Genomic DNA, 6,503 nt, shown 5'->3' on the forward strand with positions numbered 1-6,503 from the left:
CTACAGAGCCCCCACTCTGAGTGAGACTTAGACAAGGTGAGAGTCAAAGTATACCCCAAGTCTAATGACTTGAAGATTCCGCGGGTCCTTTATAGTGCATTAGATTTGCGTACATAAGCTCGCCAACCATAAGCAGAGATCATACCTGAAACAGGGTTCTGGACGCTTCAAACCTGCGAATGTGCTACTAGCCAGTTAATATCAAACTGACTGCTTTATGTGTGTTGGGGTGGTTGAGCTTTCTATTTGAAAACAAAGGTTGTTGTTGTTGTTGTTGTTGTTGTTGTTGTTGTTGTTGTTGTTGTTGTTGGTGGTGGTGGTGGTGGTGGTGGTGAACGGAAATATCCTAAAAGGGACATATCGTTCGAAGGTCTTATCGACCTGCTGGTGCTTATTGCTGGAAGGGTCGCGGGTCTGCTGGTGCTTATTGTTGAAAGGTTCCGACTGCTTTGGTGCTTATTCTTTGGAAGGTTCGCCGACTTTTGGTGCTTATTGTTGGAAGGTTCGCTGACCTGATGGTGCTTATTGTTGAAAGGTTCGCTGACCTGCTGGTGCTTAGAGAATGCAATCCTTAGCTCAGTATGTCGAGATGCTCATGGATCCCATTTGCTTCAACGAACGTAACCCATAGCTCAGTATGTCGAGCTGCTTACGGGCGATGGCTAGCTGTGATAAACTTGTGGATTGAATTTGTTTAATCGGGCTCACAGAGCCCTCAGTTGAAAATGGGTTCTAAAACGGAATGTTTTAGAGCCCCCAGTTGATTGTTGATATCCTTGTGATGCTATCGGGTGTACAAACCTGTTAGCAATGGTGCTTTAGTTCTGCAAATGTACCTATAACAAACTAGTATAGTGCTATATAAAGTAAAAATGCTTCACATAGTTAAATCACATAACAAATTTTAAAATTGATTTTATTTTATTTTTCGAAAGTCAGGATTATCGAAAAAAAGGTTGATTGTTTTGAAATCATCGAAATTCAAAAGACTTGGATCTGAATTTGAAAGATACTTGAAATTTGAATTTGAAAGTTGAAAGATTTGAATTTGATTTGAAATAAGGCTTGAGTTTTGAGTTTGAAAGATTTGAATTTGATTTGAATTTGAGGTTTGAATTTTGAATTTGAAAGATTTGAATTTGATTTGAAATGAGGTCTGAATTTTGAAATTGTCAAACGTTGATTTTGACTTGGATGATTTGAAATTCGAGAGACCAGGCGACTCTTTATGACTCGAGTACTCGACATATGAAGCTGACCATAGTTGACTCGAATTAGGACAGACTCCTAAGTGTGCAGGAACCTTAGCTGAGACGTCTGACACACGACGTGAATCGAGGTTTGAAGGTATCATAACTCCCCAAGCACGTCTTTCTGGGAGCGCAGACCATATCAAGTTGAACGTCTTTGCCAACACCATTAGATAAAGCTTATTTTGAAACCTGACAATTACTCATTTGAATCTAGATCCTCATCCTAGCCTAAGTCGAATACTAAGACTGACTCGGTTGAAGGTGGCTTGATTTGGACTTAGTTAAGACCCAAATGAAATCGACAAGATGAAAGGTGGATGGATTGAATCCCTTATGTTGAAGGATTGCCTACGTATTTGCGTAGAGCGAAATCAAATTCGACGTAGTTCGATGAGTTGCATAAAATTTGTGTTTTTGTTTGTTTGTTTGTGTGTACACACCCGAAGGTTTCACCTAAGATATCATGTTGTATCCCGTTCTAGCCTACAAGGTACCGTTAAATCCCGTATCTGGGGTTGGTGTAAAAGGCTTGGATGCTTTGGGATGTGGAGCTTGGTAATAAGGGGTTTTAAAGGTGAACCATCACTCTGAAGGTTTATTTTGTGGTGCTTAGGCCAATGGGTTATGGCTGCTGATGTAGTTAGATATGGTGTCTCGGGTTTGATGGAACCCGAGTGCAAATGGGTTGGAATATGATGCGGGTTCAAATTTCCATGTCTGGACCCTATAAGTTTGGGTGTAATGACACAAGCTAGATGAATCCTAAAAAATCTTGACTATTTCATGTGACTGTCTCGAGAAGGACTTAGGGGTGAAAAGGTTGTTAAGGGTGCTAGCTTACCGTTTTGGCTTCGCCTCTTGAGCTTTGATCACGAGTGCTTGATATTGGACTTGACTTCTACAAGTTTGCATTTGTTTTTTTTTTTTTTTATTTTTTATTTTTTTTTTTTTTGGTTCTTCTAGTCATAATTGATTTGTCATTTGAAAAGTTTCGGCTTCGCCAATCGATTTGGGTCAGTACTTAGATAGGTCGGTCTTTTCTCTTTTCGAGATGGGATGATTTTGTGGGGAATTGGCTTGCCTTCCGTCATAGATATGAGAAACTGGTTTTGGTGGAGGTTTTACCGCAGGACATGGAATAGGTAAAGGAAGCAGACATGGGATCCTAGTGTACCTTACCATTTAAAACGGGACATATTCTTACCCAAGGGATGCCTTTGAGTGTGTTGTGCATTTTGGATTGATTTGATGATTGAAATGAGATGAATGTGGAAAAGGAATCAATTTCATTGATACGAAAAGGAGTTTGACATAGTTATAGGAAAACAAATCTTAGACTCGACTCGGACTAAGATTCGAATGAAAATTCCGACTTGTAATTGTCAACCTCGGTTTTGAACTTTTCTCTTTTCAAGAGTCGACTTAGATGTTCGGTTTAAAAGTTGGCCCACTTTCCCAACTCGGCTTGACCTGGGAAGAAACTATGTGACTTGGGTTGACAGAGGTTTCACTCTACTTAACGATTTGGGATGCAAATGGACCGGACCTTGGACATGAGTAGACTCTGGAATGAACAACATGGTCTTAAGCCCTAATAGACATCGACTTGACAACAGATTCGACTCATGTGTAGACATTGACTTCGTTTAGACTTGACTCGACAATAGGTTCAACTTACATTTTGATTCATACAAAGACTTGGCTTAGACTCGACCTAGACTCATTGTGACAAAACCATGATTGGACCAACATGGACAATAAGTTCGTGAAAGAAACGTCCCATGTGTTCTAGGGGAGATATTTTCGTGGTTTGACTCGGACCTAGTGGTCGACATACATGACTCGAACCCAACAGTGAGCTCGGGTGACCCAAGTGGGTTGTGTACTATCCTAAGACATGTCTATAAGACCTTGACTCAAACATGTTCCATGTTTGGGTTTGGTTTGACAATTTTGAAAATGGTTTTCGAAAACGAGAGGATTGAATTTAAAATGAGGTTTCAAATGGGCAGCATGCCGTCTATAAAAGGCTCATTTTGGTCAAAAATTCTAATCCTAAAGTTTGGCAGCATCCCAACTTTAAAACATGCTTTTTTTTTTTTTTTTTTTCCAAAAGGGCCAGTTTTAAAAACGGTTTTGAAAATTAACTTGAGATTTTCGAAAATTTCATTGACACGGGAACATGTAACAAGTAGTCATTCGCATACTAGCATGAATGCATGAGACTAGACTCGACTAAGTCTCGGTCGGTTTTCTAAATTGGGTCTATGCCAATGATCCCACTTTAGCAAATAAGTCAAGCTTCCCATAAGCCCGTAGAATATGGTAGAACAAGTACTCGAAGATTCAATGAGGACCACTTTGGTACTTAAACCGGGCATAGTGGGCGTCATCTCTTTACCTTGAAATCGACCCAAGGGGGGAGATGGCCCGATCCTAGAGTCTCAATTGGGTTATGCATGTATATGAAACAAATACTAATTCATTCGATTAGCCATCATTTAACTTTTCAAGTTACACTCTCCCCAGCGGAGTCGCCAAAATGTGGATGTGGGAAATCGATATATCCATGGGGTGTTTTGAAAAAGGAGTCGCCACCAAATTTAAAGAAATTTGGAAACCCTTTTAGAGAAAAAGGTCCGTGTGTGAGTACGCGTTAGGAAGTCCGTTAATAAGACACCAAACCTCGCCCGTCGCAATTATGGCCTCTAGTTAGAAAAATGATGGCTAGTCGAATGAATTGTATTTGTTGAATCACAAACGACGTTTTAACCCTAACATGTGAATCCCGTTCTATGTCAATTTAATGCAATGAAATCGTCAAGTAAATTTAGCATGTGAGTTCATTAGCTATTATAGCAAAGAAAACAATAAAGAGAAGGAAGGAGATATTCTTACTCTTTAGCATAAGATAGACTCAACAAACATTAGTGGTTAGATTACAAATATACAACATAAATTATAAATAATATAAATTAAAATCTTAAATTAATTAAACGAAAAAAAAATAAAATTAAATAATTATTGTCAAATAAGAAAAGCACACAAAAACATATTATGGACAGACCCGTGCATTCCAGGGATCTGGAATTTCGAAATTGCTCAGATCTGACCTGCGCATTCATAAAAACAATGTTAATTGCGAAATAAATACTAAATCAATGAAATAAATTACGAAAATTAACCTAAATTAAGATTATAAATTATAAGTCTGGAAAATAATCACAAATCAATTTTTATATGGTTAAAAATAAATAAATACAAATTAGATCTAATAACATGCTAAATAAACAAACAATTAAACTAAACATGTGAAAAATCATAAGAACGAATAAAACATGGCAAATCTAATAAGAATTTTATTCTAATTAAATTAAACATCAATAACTTCTAATTGATAATTGAAATTAACGACATGCCAAGAATCACTCGCAATTAGTCATTAAAACATGCTAAACTTGTTATAGCCAATCATATGATACAAATCTAATTTAACAGAAAACAGAACCATACAAAACGACCATCCATCGCACATCTACACTAATAATCCCATTCTCCTTCATTCAACATTGACAAAACAATAATTATCGCTAATCTAGCATAAAAAAACGATAAAATAACGAAATACGATATATAAATTAAACAATATAAAACGGATTTGAAAAGGAGAAAGGAAGGACTTCTAATGCACACTCAGCCTACATGTATCGTTGACACCGTCTCGGGTTGTAATTGATTGTAGATTTTGTCTCGAGGGGCCGTTGTCGACGAAAGTTGATACAAACACGTGTTTTTTGAAAGGATTGCGCAGCGTTTTTCAAACTCGAATATCTCACTCGTTTCTTGATGAAAATTCGATTGGAAAGATTTCTTTGGAATCGTCGAAGAATATATATTTTGAAAGTGCAAACAAATAGGGATCGTTTTGAGAGTTTGTGCACGAAAATCGAGGCAAAAGGGAGCTGGTCTGCGCAAGAAAGAACGCGAAAACAGAGTGTCTGCACGGATAAAAACTTCGGAATTGGTGACCCCCTTTCGAAGGGTTTTGAAAGGGTTATTTATAGGGTGACAGGAATGGTTAGAATAGGGTTTATGAGTTGGGATTCTCTATCTTCCTCAATGGCACGAGGCAGTGCACGACTATGGAAGGATATTATATGGTGTAGGAGTATAAGGAAGGTAGGTTTTTGATGTTTTAGCTAATGGATGCGCATGGAATAAGAATAGGAAATATCGAAAGATATTTGCGAATTTTTGGTAAGTGTTTGTTATTCGGTTTAGGAAGGGGATTTGACACAGTTTTGGAAGGGGCTTCCTGAGTTTTATGGAGATTATAGGAAGCTTGGGGATCAAGAAAGGTCGTGTCTACGTGGTGGCTTGAAGGGTGGCTCAAGTGGTGCGAACTTGGGTGCGAAACAGGCCATAAAAACAGAGCATAGCTGCGTGCGTGTGCTGCTATTTCGAGGGCCTGTTTGGGTTCGGTTAGGTGTGGGTTAAGATGTGTATTATGGGTTAGAATGTGGGCCAAATAGTTGCTGGAAAACAGAGCAGCGGGTGTGGTAGATGGGCTGTTTTGGTCGGTTTTGTGATGGGTTTTGGAGAGGTTATTGGCTGTGGATACTGGGGTTCGAACATGGGTGGAAGGGAGAGGAGATTGGGCCAAGGTTTGGCCAAATTTTTATCGAAAATCGTGCCCACAACCGAGTTAAATTCGAGCTTAAAATCATGTATAAAACCGTCGTAAAAACCGAGTTTTTCAAATACGATTAATAAAACAATTTAAACTTTCAAAACGAATATTAAATAAAAAACTATTTTATTTTGAATAAAATAAATTTGAAAATAAATTCAAATTAAAATAAATAAAATGAATTTAAAATCTTTATTAATTTGAAAATTATTTTAAATTGAAAAACGCTTCATCGACAACCCCCGTTCTACGTCGTAAAACGAACCCAAATAAATGACCAATATGAACTAGGAGTACATGTCGTCCTATCATCATCGGGTGTTTGTTGGAAGTTTATAAATTCCAATATCGAAAGATACGGGTATCTACAAAAGTCTTATGTTGATGTCGGAGTCGCATTATAGGATGATAATGGAATATGGTGACTCAATGAGTCGGGTTTATGGTGAGTACTTGTTCATGACATCTATTGCGTTTGTGTTTCATGAAGAATCGCATGCTTGGCATGTTGTATTACACATTGCATACATGTGTTTGTCGTATATTGTAATACCCCCACA

Source organism: Silene latifolia, chromosome 8 (assembly GCF_048544455.1).
Source record: "Silene latifolia isolate original U9 population chromosome 8, ASM4854445v1, whole genome shotgun sequence".
Taxonomy (NCBI): Eukaryota; Viridiplantae; Streptophyta; class Magnoliopsida; order Caryophyllales; family Caryophyllaceae; genus Silene; species Silene latifolia.